The sequence below is a fragment of the Myotis myotis genome, unplaced genomic scaffold (assembly GCF_014108235.1).
Source record: "Myotis myotis isolate mMyoMyo1 unplaced genomic scaffold, mMyoMyo1.p scaffold_m19_p_7, whole genome shotgun sequence".
Classification (NCBI taxonomy): domain Eukaryota; kingdom Metazoa; phylum Chordata; class Mammalia; order Chiroptera; family Vespertilionidae; genus Myotis; species Myotis myotis.
The window spans coordinates 93,470,233-93,492,910 of NW_023416379.1; the positions used below are offsets into that span (position 1 = coordinate 93,470,233).

At 42.0% G+C, this 22,678-nt stretch overlaps 1 protein-coding gene and 1 non-coding gene across 2 annotated transcripts in view; one reads left to right on the forward strand and one right to left on the reverse strand.

Annotated features, from left to right (window-relative positions):
• ILRUN (inflammation and lipid regulator with UBA-like and NBR1-like domains) overlaps window positions 1-22,678 on the forward strand; it is a 104,259-nt gene that overhangs the window by 5,800 nt on the left and 75,781 nt on the right. The window lies entirely within an intron of this gene.
• Window positions 22,119-22,225, reverse strand: LOC118660940. Its single transcript, XR_004969103.1, has one exon. It is a non-coding gene; the product is annotated as a U6 spliceosomal RNA (small nuclear RNA).

The window sequence follows — 22,678 nt, forward strand, 5'->3', positions numbered from 1 at the left end:
TTTTCTTCTTCTTCCTCTTCTTAAAGAATACCCTTCAACATTTCATATAATACTGGTTTGGTAGTAATGAACCCCTTTAGCTTTTTCTTGTCTGTGAAGCTCTTTATCTGACCTTCAATTCTAAATGATAGCTTCGCTGGGTAGGGTAATCTTGGTTGTAGGTCCTTGTTATTCATCACTTTGAATATTTCTTGCCACTCCCTTCTGGCCTGCAAAGTTTCTGTTGAGAAATCAGCTGACAGTCATATGGGCACTCGCATGCTTTTGGGATTCTCTCTTTGTCTTTTGCCCTTGGCATTTTAATTATGATGTGTCTTGGTGTGGTCCTCTTTGCGTTCCTCTTGTTTGGGAGTCTACACTTCCTGGACTTGTAAGTCTGTTTTTTTTACCAGATAGTGGAAGTTTTCTGTCATTATTCGTCAAATAGCTTTTCAATATCTTGCTCTTTCTCTTCTCTTTCTGGTACTCTTGAAGCTGTCCCAGAGGCTCCTCACACTGTCTTCATATTTTTGGATTCTTTTTTCTCTTCTGATTGGGTGTATTTTGCTTCCTCATAGTCCAAATCATTGATTTGATTCTCAGAATCCTCTACTCTACTGTTGAATCCCTGTAAATTATTAATTTCAGTTCAGACATGTCAAACTCGCAGCCTGCGGCCCGCCTGCCATGAGTTTGACATGGTTGTTTCAGTTAGTGTATGCTTAGTTTCTAACTGGTTCTTTTTCATGTTTGTGACATTCTCACTAATATTCTTGTAAGTCTCACTAAGTCCCTTGAAGCTTTCATTAAGATCCTTGAGCAACCTTGAACTCTGTATTGAGTAGTTTGCTTGCTTCCATTTCATTTAGAGTCGTCTCCCCCCCCCCCCCCCCCCCACTCCCCGGAGATTTCTTTTGTTCTTTCATCTGTGACATGTTTCTTTGTCTCTGCATTTTGGTGGCTTCCCTGTGTTTGTTTTTTTTTGTATTAGGTAGAGCTATTATGTCTCCTGGAATTGGTAGATTTGCCTTGATGTGGTCCAGTGGCTCAGCTTCCCCAGTTACCTGAGCTGGGCACTTTAGGAGTGCCCCTGTGTGGGCTGTGTGTACAGTCTTATAGTTGAGCTTTGACTGCTGTTGGCATCACTGGGAATTGACCTCCAAGTCAATTGATTGTGAGGACCAGCTGTGACTACAGTGGAAGAGCTATTGTGTAGGAGACACCCTCTTGGAGCAGGACTTGCCTCAGTAGGGTTTTTGGTGCTCACTGAGTCTGCCCCTTGAGTGTGTCGCTTGTGGATGTGTAGAACTGTAATGCAGTATGGTCTGATGTTGTCTAGCCATTGTACTGGCTCTGGGGCCACCTGGCAGGAACTACAGAGAGATCTGCAGATGTTTACTACTTGTGTCAGGCTAGGAAGTGCCCAGGTGAGGCCCAGCTGTGAAGTAAGGCAGGCTGGTGCTAGTGCCAGGTCTTGGGTCTCTTACTGAAGATTGGGACACGCTGATGCCAGCTGCTGCTTGTTTGATTTTAGGAAAGTCTGAAGCCTGAGCCAGGACAGACCATTCATATGGAAAAGCAGCTGCAAACAGCTTGGGTGGTGCTGCAAGTTGGTGGGTCTCAGGGAATCACCAGGGTTGAGTGAACAGTGTGAGATATGCTGATGGAAACTCAGATATGGCTGCCAGTGAGCTCTGCGAATGGGGGAGGTCCCAGCACAGGAACAGTGACCCCTCCGAGCACCCCCGTCTGGGAGAATACAGCCCCTGAGTTCCTGCCCTTGTGCCAGACAATTCAGTAGTTCCTCCTCATATGTCCCTGGTTCTCCCAAAGCCCCCCAGCACTGGAGCTCAGAGGGAGTGGAACTGTGTAAGTTTGTTTACTGACCCTTTAAGAGGAACTGCCTGAGACTCCAGTAGCCTCTGTGTCACTCACCCACAATCTCCGCTGGTTTTTACAGCCCGAAGTTATGGGTACTTCTCTTCCCAGCACTGGTACCCTGGGCTGAGGGGTCTGGTGTGGGGCTGGCACCCGTTGCTCCACATTGGAGGCCTCTGCAGCTGAGATAGCCCTCCTGATTAAAACAACGCCAAATGTGAGTGCTGGACCAAGCAGTTCTGTGCCTCTGCCCCTCCTACCAGTCTCGGTGTGCTTTCTTCTTTACTTCTCTAGTTGCAAGATTTCCATTCAGCCAGATTTCAGGTGGTTCTGAATGATGGTTCTGTATTTTAGTTGTAATTTTGATGTGATTGTGGGAGGTGGCAAGTACCAGCTTTTACCTATGCCGCCATCTTGGTTCGTTCTGTCTCTGTTATGTTTTTTTTTAAAATATATTTTATTGATATTTTACAGAGAGGAAGGGAGAGAGATAGAGAGTTAGAAACATCAATGAGAGAGAAACATCGATCAGCTGCCTCCTGCACATCTCCCACTGGGGATATGCCCGCAACCCAGGTACATGCCCTTGACCGGAATCGAACCTGGGACCCTTCAGTCCACAGGCCGACGCTCTATCCACTGAGCCAAACCGGTTTCGGCCTCTGTTATGTTTTTAAAGTGAGTTGTACTTTAGCATTTATGACAAGAGGCAAATACAGGCTGAGACGGCGCCCGGGAAGCCGAGAAAAATACCACATGATCTCACTCATTTATGGATAATAAGGACCATTATAGACTGATGAACAAAAATGGATACAGAGGCAGAGCAGCATTGAGCAGACTGTCAAACTACAGTGGGAAGCCTGGGGAGGTTTGGAGGGGTGGTAGGAGATCAACCGAAGGACTTGTATGCATGCATATAAGAATAACCAATGGACACAAGACACTGGGGGGTGGGGGAGGCCGGGGGAATGTCAAGTGGCGTGGGGGGGGGGGGGAGGAGACATATGTAATACTCTTTGTAATACTTTAAGAAATAAAACAAAATTAAATAAAAAAAATAAATATGGGAAAACAAAATTAGAATAAAATAAATAAATAAGTATGGGAAAACAAAAAAAAAGAGGCAAATGCAGGTAATACTTCTAGATTTTTAGAGGACATTAGCTTAGGAGTTAGTACTGGCTTTATTTCTCAGTATAAGTAAAATATCTTTCACTAGAATATAGACAACATCAACTGTTTCCCTCCCTCCTAGCCATTAGGCTAGGGTTTTGCAGTTTGAGTGTTGCAATATCTTAGGTTGCCTCCAGGTATCTTTAGGAAACAGTGTTTATTTTGTGGAATACTATATATCTGTGCCCATCATGGATGGAACAGGTGTATTTTCTAGAAAACTAACTTGGGAAAACAAATTTGTAAAACAGTATCCTATTGACTATTGTCAAAGGCAAGAAAATAAATAAAATAAAATAAAATAAAGTTAAATCAGAATCTAGATGTGAAAATGTAGTGTACCATCTCACAGTGCCTCCCTTGCCTGGTCTTAATCTATTTTTCAGTCACCTGCAATGCTAAATGAGTTTCTGATTTACTCTCTGGGTTACATGTGTGAATCTAGGAAAAGTCCCTTTATGACAGATAAAACTTGATATTAATACTAGTTTTCTAAAAAATGTGTGCCAAAGCTGATTGATATTTCTCTTGCATCAATGTTTCTGATTCTCTATCCCTCTCCCTTCCTCACTGTAAAAATCAATGAAATAGATATTTTAAAAAAATGTATGCCAAGGAGCAGTTTTAGGATTGTATGATATTCAGTGATAGAATATTATACATTCTTTTACATTTTTAAGGTTCGGAGTTCTTGCTTTGGACATTCTTCTTTCTTTTTTTAAATCCTTACCCAAGGATATTTTTCCATTGATTTTCAGAGAGAGAGTGGGAGAGAGGGAAAGACAGAGAGAAACATCGGTGAGAGAAACACATCGATTGGTTGCCTCCTTCATGTGCCCCTACCGGGGCCCGGGTCGGGGAGGAGCCTGCAACCAAGTTACATGCCCTTGACTGGAATTGAAACCAGGACCCTTCGATTTCGATGCTCTATCCACTGAGCAAAACTGGCTAGGCAGTACTTCATCCCTTTTTACTGGCGAATAATATTCCAGTGTATGCTTATACCACAATTGGTCCATTCATATATTGGTGAACACTTAAGCCATTTCCACCTTTTGGCTATTGTGTATAGTGCTGCTGTGAGCATGTGCATACATGTATTTCTTTGAGTGCCTGTTTTTAGTTCTTTTGGGTATATACCTAACAGTTGAGTTGTTGGGTCTTATGGTAATTCTGTGTTTAACTTTTGAGGAACCACCAAACTTTTCCACAGTGACTGAATCATTTTACATTCCCCTTAGCAATGTAGGAGGGTTTTTCTGTACCCTTATCAACACTTATTTTTCTTTTTTTAATTACAGCCATTCTAATGGGTATGAAATGGTACCTCATTGTGAATTTGATTTGCGTTCCTCTAATTACCAATGGTATTAATGTCTTTTCATGTACTTGTTAGCCATTTATATATTTCTTTGAGGAATGTCTATTCAAGTCCGTTGCTTTTTTAAAAACTGGATTGTCTTTTTGTTGTAAGAATTTTTTTTATATATTCTGTGTACTAGACTCTTATATGTGATTTGCAGATATGTTCTCCCATTCAATAGGTGTCTTCCATTTTCTTGGTAATGTCTTTTAATACACAAATATTTTTAATTTTGATGAGGTCCAATTTATCTAATTTTTTGTTGTTGCTTGTGCTTCTGGTATTTATTATATCTAATAATCCATTGCCAATCCAAAGTTATGAAGATTTACCTATGTTTTACACTAAGAGTTTAATGGTTTTCTTATATTTAGGTCATTGATTCATTTTGAGTTAATTTTTGTATATCTTGTGAGGTAGGAGTTTAACTTCATTCTATAGAGTTTAATTTTTGTCATGTTATATGCTCTGGGACAGGCTTCTCATTGACTCTACATTAAAAATATTCTTTATTTGTATTATATGTATATTTTACTCTCTTTTGCTGTCACTAAAAATTGGACCAGAAAAGAGTGCAGATTGACTAATGGCGGGCACCCCAAACTAAATGTGTTTAAAAGGTCAGTTTATCCTCTTACCCATCCCCAACCAGCTTTTCTTCTGATTTTTCCCTGTTCTCTCTTTTTTTTTTTTTTAAATATATTTTATTGATTTTTCACAGAGAGGAAGGGAGAGAGATAGAGAGTCAGAAACATCGATGAGAGAGAAACATTGATCAGCTGCCTCCTGCACATCTCCCACCGGGGATGTGCCCGCAACCCAGGCACATGCCCCCGACCGGAATCGAACCTGGGACCCTCCAGTCCGCAGTCCGACGCTCTATCCACTGAGCCAAACCGGTTTCGGCTCCCTGTTCTCTTAATAGCTCCAATGTTCCCCCAAACCCTAGGCTTGAACTGAATTATTTCCAATGCCCTCTTTTTCCTGGACACCCCAGATCATTTGCCAAACCCAGTTCATTTCCACTCTGCAGTGCACCTCCCAACTGTTTCTTTTTTCCATTCCTTTTGCCACCACTTAAGTTTGTAGGTTGTGTTACTACTCAAACAGGGTAACATAGGAATAGTTTCATATTGGTTTTCTGCACCGGGCTTTTTTGCTTCTAGTCCATTTTATGGGCATATTACTACCAGATCAATCTTTCTAAGTCACAGCTTTGATCTGGGTCCTTCTTTTCTCAGCAGTCTTTAACAGTGTGTGTACCAGAGAGAGAGCAGAGAGCTTTAGCTTGACATTCAGAGTCCTCCAAAGATTGATTCCAGCTTACCTGCCTCTATCTTTCTGTCATATCATTGTGCTGAACTCCTTTTTTGTGTCCCATTCAAACTGGTCTGCTGCTCATTTCCCGGTATATACTTTTGCTTTCCCAATTCAAAACTTTTTTCTTTTATCTAGAATGCTGCTCTTTTCTCTCTTTATGTCTCATGAAATACTATTGCTTTTTGTAACATCATATGCAATACATATCCCTTAACAGCCTTCTCCCTAAGCATCTGATACAATGCTTTGTATATAGTAGATGCTCAGCAAATATTTCTTGAGGTCATGAATGAAGACATGGGAGTAAAGGCTTCGTTTTAACGGAAATGTTGAAGTATAGTGCTGTTAAAAGAAACAAAGTCCTACAAACTAAGCTCCTTTTCAGGCTTTCTTGTTTGTAAGTTTGAGCATGAGATTTAAATGTTGCTAATAGTTTCTACATGACTTGAAAGGAAATTAATATTTAATTAACAATAAGAATATTATTTCTGGGAGCAATTTGAGTCCTCTAAAGATTGGCCCCAGCTTATGTACCTACCTTTCCAGGCATATTTTCTTGTATTGAATATTCTTTGTAAGTCAGTTTATGAGAAAGTTTATTCAGACAAATTAGGTATCATTTAGTTATTTAGATATGAATGGAGAATAATATTTTGCAAACTCTCTAAAGTTCTGTTTGTCTTTGCCTGTGTTTTTCATTGAGGAAAAACTTTAAATAGTAATATAAGCACATAATAAGTTTAAATAGTTTAGAAGGTTCTAAAAAGGGGTTGCAAACTAAAATGTCTATAGTTGCTCTAGCTGGTTTGGCTCAGTGGATAGAGCGTTGGCCTGTGGACTGAAGGGTTCCCAGACTCGACTCCCGTCAAGGGCACATGCCCGGGTTGCGGGCTTAATCCCCAGTAGAGGCTGTGCAGGAAAGGCGGTCCATCAATGATGCTCTCTCACCATTGATGTTTCTATCTCTCTCTCCCTCTCCCTTCCTCTCTGAAATAAATAAAAATATATTAAAAATAAAACAATAAAAAATAAAATAAAATGCCTGTAGTTGCCAGGTGGGGAACACCAATAATTGAAGTGTGTGTGAGCTGAAAGCACTTGCCTTTTTTAAAGAGGATACCCGATCCTTGCCTTATGTCAAATGCTGCCGTGCTGGAATGGGGGCCCAGTGTTCTTACATATTCCCCCCACCCCCACCCAAGAGTCAGAAATTCAGATTGTCATGGGAAATTTCCTGATTTTGACAACTAAAATATTTAAAAAAACTATGTGGGCCAAATAAAGCATACATGTAGGTAGGATATCGTCCTTGGGCCACTAATTTGCAGTCTTTAGATAAAAAGTGAAAAGCAAAAATCCTCTCTCCTTTCCAGATATAGCCACTACTATTTCTTTTGTACCTTGTAGAGAATTTCCATGTCTGTAGAATTCTACGTAGATATGTACACACACACACACACACACACATACACACATACATAGAGAATTTTCTGTGCATATGTATATATGCACAGAAAATTTTAACAACAATGGTATTGCAATTTGAGTTAAGTTTTTTTCTGTTCAGAGTAGTGGGCACCATGGTCCTTGTACGTCCTTTGCTTCAGTAGGAAGGGAAATTAGTTGTCAAGGTACTTAGATATCCTGATCAAATAGATGCTTTTTAATGGTAGAGATGGACTTTGGTCTGTTCAAATACAGTAGAATTTCTTTACTGTATTAAACAACAGGCTGTCATCCAGTAATTACATATAATTATTAAAACTTTGTTTTGCTGTGTTAAGAGCAAAGTGTGTTAAGTAAGCTATCTAGTAATTAGCTCATCTGAATTTACTTACTAGAGATATTGTCAGGTAAGTTGAACTTTTTAGGGACCCAAAATGCAACAAGACTAAAATTCACTGAAGAGATGTAATTCTTATTAAATTTCTTGTGCAGATGAAACTAATTTTTCACTTGTTGGAAGGGTAATTAATATGTAAGTGGTTTTTCTAATGATTTCCCAAAGTTAATATATATCTTGGGGGCAGGGGTGACAGTTTATTCCAAATATGGAATGCATCCCCACTGAATTGACTAAGACTCTTTTAAAAAATGAACAGTTGTGTTTTCTTACGATGTTTGAGCTGTAGGTCTATCAGGTGTTTCTGAGGGTTCACACTTGAATTATTATGCTTGAGGTCAGTGATTCACACCCTATTGTGGAGCAAGAGCCTATTAATGATTGATTGAATGATACAATATGCCCTTATGAAATGCTTTGTCATTAGCATTTATTTTGAAAAAGAAATTTTGCTTTTTATTTTTTCTAATACTTTGATAACAGGCTTTGAAAGAATGGGAATAACTGACTGAATGATAGAGTTTGCATATAACTGTAACTGGAATGAGTGCCTTTTTACATTTTTTCAAATTTAAAAATATCTATAAAAGGATTTATATCATAATAAAACTGTCATGATAAAATGGTTAAATTAAAAGTGCCAATAAGCAAAAAGAAAACAAAAATAAATCATACTCACAGGACTGAGAGAGAAACAATTTTAACCTTTAGATCTATTTTCTTAAACTATTGTGTGTGTGCTACACACTGGTTTCTAGGGCTGCCATAACAAATTCCAACAAATTGGCAAACTGGGTGGCATGAAACAGAAATTTATTTTCTTACACTTCTGGAGGCTAGAAATTTGAGATCAAGGCATCAGCAGGTCATGCTGCCTCTGAAGGACCTAGGGAAGAAACCTTCATTACCTCCTAGCTTCTATGGCTCCTGGCATTTCTTGGTGTCCCTTGGCTTGTAGCTGCATAGTTCATAATCTCTGCCTCAGAAGCCACATGGCCTTCTTCCTTTGTGTGTCTCCAAATCTCCTACTCCTTCAAAGGACACCAGTCAGTTGGATTTAGGGTCCAACCTAATCTAGTATGACCTCATTACTAATTACATCTGCAAAGACTGTTTCCAAATAAGGTATGTTCTGAGGTTTGGGTGGATGTGAATTTTGGGGGACACTCTTCAGTATACCAGTACACACTGTTAATAATCTGTTTTCACTTAATCTCTTATGATCATTTTCCCATTCTTAATAAATATGACTTTACAGTCTTACTTTTTTTTAAATTAAATCTTTATTGTTCAGATTATTACAGTTGTTCCTCTTTTCCCCCCCATAACTCCCCTCCACCCAGTTCCCCTCCCATCCTCTGCCCTTACCCCCCCCCCCCACTGTCCTCATCCATAGGTGTACGATTTTTGTCCAGTCTCTTCCCCCACACCCCACACACCTTTCCCCCCCCCGCCCCCCCCGAGAATTGTCACTCCACTCCCTTTCTATGCCCCTGATTCTATTATATTCACCAGTTTACTCTGTTCATCAGATTTTTTTTTATTCACTTGATTTTTAGATTCACTTATTGATAGATAATGTAATTGTTGTTCATAATTTTTATCTTTACCTTTTTAATTCTTCCTCCTCTTCTTAAAGAATACCTTTCAGTATTTCATATAGTACTGGTTTGGTGGTGAAGAACTCCTTTAGCTTTTTCTTATCAGTGAAGCTCTTTATCTGACCTTCAATTCTGAATGATAGCTTTGCTGAATAAAGTAATCTTGGTTGTAGGTTCTTGCTATTATCACTTTGAATATTTATTGCCACTCCCTTCTGGCCTGTATAGTTTCTGTTGAGAAATCAGCTGACAATCATATGGGTACTCCCTTGTAGGTATCTGACTTTATTCCCTTGCTGCTTTTAGAATTCTCTCTTTGTCTTTTGCCCTTGGCATTTTAATTATGATGTGTCTTGGTGTGATCCTCTTTGGATTCCTTTTGTTTGGGGTTCACTGTGCTTCCTGGACTTGTAAGTCTATTTCTTTCGCCAGGTAGGGGAAGTTTTCTGTCATTATTTCTTCAAATAGATTTTCAATATCTTGCCTCTCTCTTCTTCTGGCACCCCTATAATTCGGATGTTGGTATGCTTGAAGTTGTCCCAGAGGCTCCTTACACTATCTTCATATTTTCGTATTCTTTTTTCATTTTGCTTTTCTGGTTGGGTATTTTTTGCTTCTTCATATTTCAAATCTTTGACTTGATTCTTGGGATCCTCTTGTCTGCTGTTGGATCTCTGTATATTATTTTTTTTTTTTTTTTTTAAATATATTTTATTGATTTTTTTTACAGAGAGGAAGGGAGAGGAATAGAGAGTTAGAAACATCGATGAGAGAGAAACATCGATCAGCTGCCTCCTGCACACCCTCCTACTGGGGATGTGCCCGCAACCAAGGTACATGCCCTTGACTGGAATCGAACCTGGGACCTTTCAGTCTGCAGGCCGACACTCTATCCACTGAGCCAAACCAGTCAGGGCTGTATATTATTCTTTATTTCAGTCAGTGTGTGCTTAATTTCTAGTTGGTCCTTTTTCATATCCTCGAGGGTCTCACTAAATTTATCGGCCGTTTCCAGAAAATTCTTGAAAAACCTTATAACCATGGTTTTGAACTCTATATCCAGTAGTTTGCTTTCCTCCATTTCTGTCATCTGTGACGTTTCTTTGTCTCTGCATTTTTTATGCTTCCCTGTGTTGATAGAGTGGCTTTCTGTGTTAGGTGTCCTATAGGGCCCAGTGGCTCAGCCTCCCCAATTACCTGAGGTGGACACTCTTGGTGCACCCCTTTGTGGACTGTGTGCACAGTCTTGTTGTAGTTAAGCCTTGATTGTTTTAGGTATCACTGGGAGGAATTGACCTCCAGGCCAATTGGCTGTGAGAATCAGCTGTGTCTACAGTGGGAGAATTTCTGTGATGGAGACACCCTTATGGGGTAAGACTTGCTTCAGTGGGGCTTTGGTGCTCACTGAGTCTGCCCCCTGAGTGTGTCCCTTATGGATCTGAGGAGTTGCAATCCGGACGGACGCACTCCGACCACTAGGCACACGGACTCCTGGATCCCCAAGGAGGTGCCAATTCAGCCTCCGTCCGAGGCTACCCAGCAGGAGCTACAAAGATCTGCAGACTCCTCCTCCTTGTTTGGGGTCTGGAGGCGCCCAGACAAGGCGCAGTTGTGAAGCAGTGCAAGCTGCTGTGGGGCCCTGAGCCCTCCCTTGGATGTTCTGGTTCTTTCTGACCCAGCCACAGCTTGCTAAGCAATTTTAGATCTCAAAGGGCCAGCCCATTCATTTGCAAAAGCCTCTGCTTGCAGCTTGGGTGGGGCGGGGTCTCAGGGAATCAACAGGGCGGAGCAAACAGCTATGGCTGGTCCTCAGTCCTGCCCTAAGAGGCCCCGTGTCTCAGTGTCCTGCGGTAATCGCTGCAAGCACCTCTGAGAAAGCTGCCTTCGAGGCTGCCCACTGCCAGAGAGTCCAGTTTCTCCCCGTGTGAGTCTGGGTCCCCAGAGACTCGCCCGGAACTGGAGTCAGGGCTGTCGGGACCTTGAGACTCCCTCCCGATTGAAAACGACACTGGCGTCCTCCGTTGCCAGCCCTTTCCACGCGCGCCTCAGTACCTCTGCACTTTACTTCCACACCTCCTGAGTCTCAGTGTGCTTTTCTCTTTCCTTCTAGCTGTAGAATTTCCACTCAGCCAGCCTTCCTGTGGTTCTGGGTGATGTCTGTTTTGTCTTTAGTTGTAGTTTTGAAGTGGTTGTGCGAGGCAGCAATTTCAGGTGTTTACCTATGCTGCCATCTTGGTTTCTCTCCTACACTCTTACTTTTAAAGGCTTTACACTATTCCATTACAGGGCTATAGAAAAATTTAATAACCTCTTTTTCCTGTCCTAGGTTGTTTGTAGCATTTTGATAATATAAACTCAGTACTGAACATCATTGTAGCTAAATCTTTGCTTGCATCATTAATTATTTCTTTAGGATTTATTCCTAGAATTAGATTGCTGGGCTAAATATAAACATGACTTGATGTTCTTAATACTTGATTGTGAAATTGTGCCCTCCATAAATGTGAACTAATTTGTATTACTGACACTACTGTATGAGTGACTAATTATTTAATTACCTCATCGGTGCATCATATTATAATTAAAAAATTTTTAGTTTGTAGGTAAAAAATGTGATCTTTTTTAATTAATAATTTTGTTATTCTAATGAGTAATTTTATTTATTTTTTAAATTTATTTTTATTGTTAAAAGTATTACAGATGTCCCCTTTTTTCGTTTTTCTTTTTTTCAGATGTCTCCTTTTTTCTTCCATTGGCCTTCTCCTCCCCACTCCCTCTTCCTCCTTAGGCCTTCACCATACTATTGTCTGTGTCTATGTTTTTTATTTATTTATTTTTTAAATTTTTATTGATTTCAGAGAGGAAGGGAACTGGAGAGAGAGATAGAAACATCAATGATGAGAGAGAATCATTGATTGGCTGCCTCCTGCACGCCCCACACTGGGGATTGAGTCCGAAACCTGGGCATGTGCCCTTACCGGAAATTGAGCCACAGCCTCTTGGTTCATAGGTTGATGCTCAGCCTCTGAGCCGTGCCTGCCAGGCAATGGGTTTTGCATATCCTATGTAATAAAAGAGAAACATGGTAATTGGCCTACGACTGCTACCCTTCCCATTGGCTAATTAGCAAGATATGCAAATTAACTGCCAGCCAAGATGACGGCCGGCAGCCAGGCAGCTTGAAACTACCATGAGGCTTGCTTGCTTCAGTGACGGAGGACTCCAACGTTCCCTGCCTGCCTTGCCGGCCTCTGAGCCTGCAGTTTAAGAAACATTGTAACAAATATAGAAGCTAAACAAAACCCCAGAAACCTGCTTTTAGCGAGCCAGCCGGGATCTCAGAGCTGGAGTTGATACAGAGTTTCGATTATAGAACCGAAACAAACCAGATACCTGCTTTCAGGAGCGGAGGCCTAAGAGCTGGAGCCTCAGAGCTAAAGCTGTCCCAGAATAAAAAAAGAAAAAGAAAAAAAGGAGCGGTTGGGAGCTAACATCACTCGCCAGCCTGAAAACAGCCCTCAGCCCCTCACCCAGGCTGGCCAGGCATCCCAGTGGGGACCCCCACCCTGATCCAGGACACCCTTCAGGGAAAACCAGCCGGCCCCCACATGTGCACCAGGCCTCTATCCTATATAGTAAAAGGGTAATATGCCTCCCAGCACCAGGATCAGCAGAGCCGAGAGGCCTCCCGGCACCACGATCAGCGTGACAGGGGGCAGCGCCCAAACCCCCTGATCACCCTGCGGCTCTGTGTGTGACGGGGGTGGGGACACAACCTTCCTATCGGCCCTGCTCTGTTCGTGACAGGGGAAGGCGCCCCAACCTCCTGATCAGCCCTGCTCTCTGCCTGATACGGGGGAGCTCCCCAACCCCCTGATTGCCCTGCGGCTCTGTGTGTGACAGGATGCGGCGCCCCAACCCCCCCCCCCGCCCCCCCCCCCCGGGCCCTGCTCTGTGTGTGATGGGGTGGAGCCATAACCTCCACATCGGCCCTGCCTTGAGTGTGACAGTGGCGGTGCCCCAACCCCCTGATCGGCACTGCTCTGTGGGTGATAGAGGGCGGCGCCCCAACCCCACCCCCGCATGGACCCTACTCTGTGTGTGATGGGGTAGAGCCATAGCCTCCCCATCGGCCCTGCCCTGAGTGTGACAGTGGCAGCGCCCCAACCCCCTGATCGGCCCTGCTCTGTGGGTGATAGAGGGCGGCGCCCCAACCCCCTGATCTGCCCTGCTCTGTGTGTGACATGGGGCGGTGCCCCAACTCCCCTATCGCCCCTACTCTGTGAGTGACAGAGGGGAGCTCCTCAACCCCATGATGGGCCCTGCTCTGTGCGTGACGGGGGGAGCTCCCCAACCCCCTGATCGACCTTGCTCTGTGCATGACAGGGGGGAACACCCCAACCCCCTGATGGGCCCTGCTCTGTGTGTGACAGGGGGGAGCTCCCCAAACCCCTGATCGACCCTGCTCTGTGCGTGACAGGGGCAGTGCCCCAACCCCCTGATCAGCCCTGCTCTGTGCGTGATGGGGTGGTGCCACAACCTCCCTATCGACCCTGCCTTGAGTGTGACAGGGGGCGGTGCCCCAACCCCCCAGTCGGCCCTACCCTGAGCGTGACTGAGGGTGGCATCGCAACCTCCCCATCCGCCCTGCTCTGTGCATGACAGAGGGCGGCGCCCCAACTCCCCAATCGGCCCTGCTCTGAGCCCGACCAGGGGCTGCACCTAGGGATTGGGCCTGCCCTCTGTCACCTGAGAGCAGGCCTAAGGCAGCAGGTCGTTATCTCCTGAGGGGTCCCAGATTGCGAGAGGGCACAGGCCGGGCTGAGGGGCCCCCCTTTCCCCCCCCCCGAGTGCACAAATTTTTGTGCACTGGGCCTCTAGTCCTATATAATAAAAGGCCAGAGGTCAGCCCTACCTGGTTTGGTTCAGTGGATAGAGCCTTGGCCTGCGGATTGAAGGGTCCTGGGTTTGATTCCGGTCAAAAGCACATGCCCAGGTTGCGGGCTTGATCCCAGTAGGGGGCGTGTAGGAGGCAGCCGATCAATGGTTCTCTCTCATCATGTTTCTATTTCTCTCCCTCTCCTTTCCTCTCTGAAATCAATAAAAATACATTTTTTAAAAAAAGGCCAGAGGTCATAATGGTCACGACCGGAATTACTGCTTGACCAGTTGCCATGAGGTGCATTGAGCACCTCTCGGTCTCTCCCCCATGGCCCACAGGCTCTGATCGCAGCAATGTGGGCGACATGTGGACAGGGCGGAGAACGCAGCAAGCAGTGGCGGGCAGGCAGGCGGAGAGCACAGTGGGGTGGTGAACGTGGCGAGCAGCGGCGGCGAGCAGTGGCAGGCAGGTGGGTGGGCCTGCGGGCGGGTGGGCAGGTGGGCCGGGCAGCCAGCAGTGGCGGGCTACCGTGTGTGATTTTGCGTGCTGGGCCTTTAGTTGTATATAAAACTGCTGTGAATATAGGGGTGCATATATTCTTTCTGATTAGTGTTTCATTCTTCTTAAGATACAGTCCTAAAAGTGGGATCACTGGGTCAAATGGCATTAATTTTTTTGAGGAAGCTCCACACTGTTTTCTGTAGTGGTTGTACCAGTCGACATTCCCACAAAAAGTGTACTAGGGTTCCTTTTTTTCCACATTCTTGCCAGAACCTATTGTTTGCTGATTTATTGATGGTAACCATTCTGGCAAGTGTGAGGTGGTACTTCATTGTAGTTTTAATTTTCATCTTTATGATGATTAGCGACATTGAGCATCTATCCTATATAATAAAGAGGTAATATGCAAATTGCCCATCAGTCCAACAGATAAGATGGCCGCCACAAAATGGCCAGCAGGGGAGGGCAGTTGTGGGCGATCAGGCCAGCAGGGGAGGGCAGTTGGGCGTGATCAGGCCTGTAGGGGAGGACAGTTAGGGGTGACTGGGCCGGCAGAGGAGGGCAGTTGGGAGTGACCAGGCCTGCAGTGGAAAGCAGTTGGGGGGGTACCCAGGCCTGCAGGAGAGGGCAGTTGGGGGGCAACCAGGCCTGCAGGGGAGGGCAGTTGGGGGCAATCAGGCCAGCAAGGGAGCAGTTAGGCATCGATCAGGCTGGCAGGGGAGTGGTTAGGGGGTGACCAGGCTGGCAGTCAGAAGCATTTAGGAGCAACAGGCAGGCAGGCAAGCAGTTGGGAGCCAGCAGTCCTCGATTGTGAGAGGGATGTCTGACTGCTCATTTAGGCCCGGTGGGATCAGGCCTAAATGGGCAGTCGGACATCTTTCTAGGGGTTCCAGATTGGAGAGGGTGCAGGTTGGGCTGAGGGACGCCCCCCCCTCCTCCATGCACGAATTTCATGCACTGGGCTTCTAGTATATATATAAAAACCTATTATGCAAATTGTCCCCTCAGGAGTTTGAGAGACTGGGGTTCAATCGCTCGCTATGACATGTGCTGACCACCAGGGAGTGGTGTGGGACGAAGGAAGGCCCTGGCTGGCAGCTGGCAGCTGGGGAAGGGAGGCCCCGATCAGTCCTGATTACCGGCCAGGCCTAGGGACCCTACCAGTGCACAAATTTCATGCACTGGGCCTCTAGTTTTTTCATATACCTCTTGTGCATTTGTATATCCTCTTTGGAGAAGTGTCTATTCAGGTCCTCTGCCCATTTTTTAATTGGGTTGTTTGTCAATGCTCAACCACTGAGCCACACCAGCCAGGCCTTTTGTATTGTTTTCTTTTAGTCTCCATGTCACTTATTTCTGCTCTGATCTTTTAAAATATTTTTATTGATTTCAGAGATCAGGAACGGAGAGGGAGAGAGATAGGAACATCAATGATGAGAGAGAATCATTGATTCGCTGCCTCCTGCATGCCCTCACTGGGGACTGAGCCCACAACCTGGGCATGTGACCTTGACAAGAATCGAACTCAGGACTCTTCAGTCTGTAGGCCTACACTCTATCCACTGAGCCAAACCAGCTAGTGCAATATTTTGGCTTTTTTTCCCCCCCACCAGTGTTTCAAACCAAATTCCAGTTACGTGGTGACTACTTGTTTGACCTTTTAAAGTATAACAGCTTTATTGAGATATAATTTACATATCATAAAATTCACCAATTTTAAGTGTTGAATTCAGTAATTTTTGTAAATGTATAGATTTGTACAACCATCATTACAATCTAGTTTCAGAATATTTCTATCACACTAGCAAGATCCTTATGCCAGTTTGTGTTCAGCCCCAACACTCATTCCCAGCCACAGGCAACCACCATTCTGTTTTCTGTCTCTTTGGATTTTCCTTTCTGGATATTTCATATAAACGTACGTAAACATACAGCATGTGGCCTTTATGACTGGCTCCTTTTCCTTAGCATAATGTTTCAAGGTTCATCCATGTTGTAGCATTCATCACATAAGGAAATTCTATTTTATTGCTGAATATTATTTTACATATATTTAAAAAAGTCATTATTAAAAAATGATTACCCAAACAGTACCAAGATTTTTCCATGAAAAGTAAATAAGTATTTTTCCTATTCTAGACTGTCTCTTGCCAGAGACATTAACCACTATTAATTTCTTGTATACCTTTTTGGATGTTATTCTATGTAGTAGCTTTTTATACCTGTAAAAATGTCCTTGGTTTTGTTTTTGTTTTTTGGCATCTTTGTCATTTTTTAAAATTGGTATTAGTAAATTATATTTTGCACATATTTTTCCAGTTTCTTATTTGTATTTTAATTTTTTAAAATTTTATTTGGCTATATAATCATAAAAGTAATATATGTTTCTCGTGAAAAGTTTAGATATAGTACTTAAATTCCTGTGTTTCCCTTCCTCCCTGTCTTTAAAATCAATTAAAAAGTGAAAGAGAAATAAGAACAAATACTCATTATAAAGAACAAATTAGCCCTGGCTGTTACACTCAGTGGTTAGAGCATTGGCCCGTACACCAAAGGGTCTTGGGTTTAATTCCTGGTCAAGAGCATGTATCTGGGTTGCAGGTTCTGATCCTCAGCCCTGGTGGGGCATGTGGGGGAGACAATCAATAGATGTGTCTCTCTCACAAATAGATGTGTCTCTCTCACATTGATGTGTTTCTTGCTCCCTTGCAAATGTTGTCCCCTTCTCTCCCACTCTCTAAAAATCATTGGCAAATATCCTTGGATGAGGATTAACAACAACAACAACAACAAAAAACAAATTAAAGAATACATTATAAACTCTAAAAAAATTTATGTTTGTGTTGCTTTAATTATATGCGAGGTTGGATTTCTTTCCATATCTTTTTTGATCATTTGTATTTTTTCCCCAGCTTTACTGAGGCCATTTGTAATTTTCTGTAACTTGTGTGTTTCCTCTCTACTTCTATTGGATTGTTATTCTTTTTTCTCATTGGTTTGTACAAGCTCTTTGAATATTAAGGAAAATAGCTTCTTATTAAATGTTTGCCTTTCTGTCAGTTTGTCTTTTCACTTGGCTTATAATGTTTTTAACTAGGGGCACTTTTTTGTGAATTATTATGAAGTTGAATCCAGCAATCTTTTCCTTTTTAATTTCTGCTTTTGGTTTCATGAGTAGAAATTCTTCTTCACCTAATTGTTATATAATTATTCACCTCAGTTATCTTTATGATTGCATAATTTACATATAAATCTTTTATATAACAAATGTATTTGGCAGTGTGGTTGGAAGTCAATATCTAACATGTTTTCTAGATGATTAGTCAGTTTTCCCTCATTTATTGAGAAATTTGGATTTCCCAATGATTTGATATTGCTCTCTTTATCATGTGTCAAATGCATATACCAGGTATAAAGATTTAGAGCTGGCCTACCACATAGTAATTGTTAGTTTCATTCACCCATCTCTCATTTCAATTATTTGTAATTTGGTTAAGTAAGTTTTCAGTGTTTATATTGTTTTAACCATTTAAATGTTTATTGACCCTTGAGCCATTAGTGTACTTGGATTCATTTTCCTTTTCTGCACAACTCTTTGCTGCCCCAAGGGTAATAATTATTTTGCTTTTTGGTTTACTGTGTGTATACACACACACATTTGGGCTTCCTTTTGCACTTTTTTTTTTCTGTTGTATTGGTATGTATGTGTGGTTTTCTATAGTTGAAGTAAGAGTTTTAATATTGCCGAAACCGGTTTGGCTCAGTGGATAGAGCGTCGGCCTGCGGACTGAAGGGTCCCAGGTTCGATTCCGGTCAAGGGCGTGTACCTGGGTTGCGGGCATATCCCCAGTGGGAGATGTGCAGGAGGCAGCTGATCGATGTTTCTCTCTCATCGATGTTTCTAACTCTCTATCTCTCTCCCTTCCTCTCTGTAAAAAATCAATAAAAATATATTAAAAAAAAAAAAGTTTTAATATTTACTGAAAAAGTGATTTTAAAGTGAAGTACATTTTCTTCTTATTTAATTTTCATTTTACCCATGTTATACGTGCACATAGTTTAAAGAGTAAAGTAGTGTAGGCTTGTTAAAAGGAACAGGAATTCTAGACCCCCTTTTCCTTATCTCACTGTCCAGAGGCAATATATTTCATTTCTCTTAACTGATTTTTGAGTTTTTACCTCTCTATTGATTTTTACTCCTCGGTTTTAATTATTATCTGTTGACTTTCCACAGTGCAATGAGGATTTTGTTCTAGGTGAGCCAATGTGGTGGTGAAGAGCAAAGTTCAGAGCTTCTGTTATTACTATTTGTGTGACCTTTGGAAAGTTATTTACGCTCTCCATGCCTTGGTTTCCTAATATATAAGGGCAGTATCAGTGTTTATCTGAGGATTAGATAAATTAACGTATGTAAAAGATTTAGAGCTGTGCCTGGCACTTGGTAATTGTTAGTTTCACTCACCCATCTCCCATTTTAATTATTTGTAACTTGGTTATCTATCTATCATCTATCTATCTAGTTTTCAGTGTTTATATTGTTTTATCTATCTGTTTGTTTGTCTACCTACCTACCTATTTATTTCCTCACCCGAGGATATTTTTCCATTAACTTTTAGGGAGAGTGGAAGGGAGAGGGAAAGACAGAGAGAAACACATTGATTGGTTGCTTCCTGCAAGAGCCCTGACCAGGGGAGGAGCCTGCAACCAAGGTACATGCCCTTGACTGGAATCGAACTCGGGGGACCCTCACTCTGCAGGCCAATGCTCTATCCACTGAGCCAAACCGGCCACAGCTGTTTTAACTACTTAAATGTTTTAAAAACACTTGAGCCATTAGTGTATTTGAATTTATTTTCCTTTTGTGCACAGTCTTTTGCTGCCCCCAGCATAATAATTATCTTGATTTTTGGTTTGCTCAATCTCTTATATTTTTTACCAGTTATTCTCAAACTCCTTACCAGTTATGAATCTCTTAATAGGGTGCAGGTACTTCAGGTGTTCTCTCAGTTTCATCTTGGTGAAGAAGTCTCTTCCAGAGCATCTGACCTACTCTGATCTGGACTGGTTGTGCTGTAGATCTGTGGACACCTGGGGTTTTGTTCACACTCTCCCCTCTTTGTTGGAACCTCTGTTTCCTGGACCCTACTTTTAAAATTTTCATGATAGTACAGAGGAGATAAAATTTGAGACTTTTGTATTCTGAAACTATATTTTATTATAATGCTTAGTTGATATCCCAGGTTTGGTTAGGTAGCAATTTCAAGGTTGGAAATACGTTTTTCAGGATTTTGAAGGTACTGATCCTTTGTCCTTTTTTCCCCTCCTAGTGGAAATGTTGAAATGTTGAAATGTGATGCTGTTCTGATTCTTTGTTCTTTAAATAAGTCCTGTTTTTCCCCTTTCTGGAAGCTTTTGGTAACATTACTGTGTCCCTAGAGCCCTTAAATTTGATGCTGATGAATTTAAGCCTGTATGTTCAACATTGTGCTCAGCTTTGGGGAGCCCTTACAGTCTGGAAACTGCCCTCTTGTTCTTGATTTTTTCTCAAATTAATCCTTTGGCCTCCTCCCTTCATTTTCTCTGTTCTCTTTTCTTAGACCTCCCATTTTTCAGATATTGGACCTTCTGGACTGGTCCTCTTTCTTTTCTCTTTCACCATTTGACATTTTTTGCTCAGTTTTCGGGAGATCTCTTCAGTATTCTTCAAGTTGCATTTCTGTTTGTTTGATCTATTTCTTTCATGTTAGATGCTTTACCTTAAATATATGGTGGTTCTTTGCTCCCTACTCCTGTTTTAAGAGGAGGACACAAGAAATGGATTGGAAGCTGTGAGCCTGACTATAGGGTTTGTTAACTGAGGTTTTAACAGCCCCACTCATTTCCTCCCGGGTGGGGCAGTCACCAGGCCCTGCAGTGTTTAGATTATATTAGGGCAGCGGTTCTCAACCTGTGGGTTGCGACCCCTTTGGCGGTCGAACGACCCTTTCACAGGGGTCGTCTAAGACCATCTTGCATATCAGATATTTACATTACGATTCATAACAGTAGCAACATTACAGGTATGAAGTAGCAACGAAAGTAATTTCATGGTTGGGTCACAACATGAGGAAGTGTATTTCAAAGGCCAGAAGGTTGAGAGCACTGTATTAGGGGATCTGAGCTCTAACTGTTGGGTTGGCAAAGGCATAACCTCTCCTATTTTTATCCATATCTTCACCTTCACTTGAAGAGTAACCTGGTGTTAATTCCTGAACATTTTGGAGATCCTCATTTTAATTTAGGTTATTTTTTTACTTTTCCTCACTGTTGGCTGAAGAGGATTCAGCTTGTTCTGGTTGGCTAAGTTACTTATCACTTGTCTCCTTTACAGAGCCCCAGATGTTGCTTCCTCACTTGTTTACTTTGTCCTCGTGAATTTATAAATTTTAAAAAATTTTATTTTAGCCCATTTGAGCTGCTGTAACAAAAATACCATACATAGATTGTATGGCTTACAAACAATAGAAGTACTTCTCACAGATCTGGAGACTGGGAAGTCCAAAATTAAGGTGCCAGCAGATTTGATGTCTGGTGAGCGCTCAATTCCTGATTAATAATAGATGGCCTACTTCTCTCTGTAATCCCACATGGTGGAAGGGTTGAGGGAGCTCTCTGTCGTGTCCTTTATAAGGACACTGATCCCATTCATGAGGGCTCCACCCTCATGACCTGATCACCTCCAAAGGCCCTATCTCTTAATACCACCAATTGGGGCTTACGATTTCAGCACTTTTGGGGGGGGACACACAAACATTCATTCAGCCGATACAATTTTAGGAGTATTTGGGGAGAGAGCTGAGACCAATGATGCAGTTTTTAATTTGAAGCTGAAAGCATTGGATTTGCATAAAATTTTTTTATCCTGCCTTTGTATTCTTAGTATGATTAATGTGATTGTTTTGATATTTTTACTTTTTTTAGAGAGAGGAAAAGGGAGAGAGATAAGGTGGGAGGGGCACATTGATTTGTTGTTCCACTTATTTATTCATTCATGGGTTGCTTCTTGTATGTGCCATGACTGGGGATCAAACTTGCAACCTTGGCTATTGGGATGATGCTCTAACCAGCTGTGCTACCTGGCCAGGGGCCAGTTGAGTAATTGATCAAGTTATGATAATAACTATATACAGATAGCTTTCCTTCACCAAAATGGATCTGCTTTTACCTGAATGATAAAGAGCAAATTATAAATGGCTATCTCTGGCTGATGGTATTACTGTTGGTTTTTAATTTCTTTTTTATACTTTAATTCTTTCTTTTTCACTTTAATTCCTAAATTTTCTAATGAATATGAGTTACTTGGTAATTAGAAAAATATAATACCTAAATAGAGAAAAAATTGTTAATCATATCCTTGGATAAAAATTGGCTCTAGGTGTTTTTTTTATTTTATCCTAAATCTCTCAGAGTTGTGCTATGTCCTCTGCCTTTTTTAGGTAATCCTAAAGTAGAAACACTAATATTCGGGTTTCGGGGTGGGGGGGAGTTGTAGTGTTCATTCTGAACTATCCCCCAACTTATTTAATTTATTTATTTATTTAAATGGGACGCTTCACAGATTTTTGTGTCATCCTTGCACAGGGGCCATGCTAATCTTCTCTGTATCGTTCCAATTTTAGTATTTGTGCTGCTGAAGTGAGCACCCAACTTTTTTTTTTTTTTTAATATTGTTTTTATTGATTTCATAGAGATAAAGGGAGAGGGAGAGAGAGAGAAAGAAACATCTATCGGCTGCTTCATGCACAACCCTTACTGGGAGGCAAGCCTGCAACCAGCATATATCCTGGCCTGGGATCGAACAGGTGACCTTCTGTTGCATGAGATGTTACGCAGCATACTGAGCCACACTGGCTGGGATGTTTCCCAATTTTTTATTTTGAAGAACTTCAAAACTATAGAAGAGTTGAAAGACTAGTACAATGAATACCTGTATAAGTGACATTTTACCACATTTGCTTTATTTTTAAAGCACCTTTATTAAATTATAATTGACATATCATAAATTAACCCATTTTAAATGGATAATTGAGTGATTTTCTTTTAGTTTACAGAACTGAGCGACCCTCACTACACTCCAGTTATATATTTTCATCACT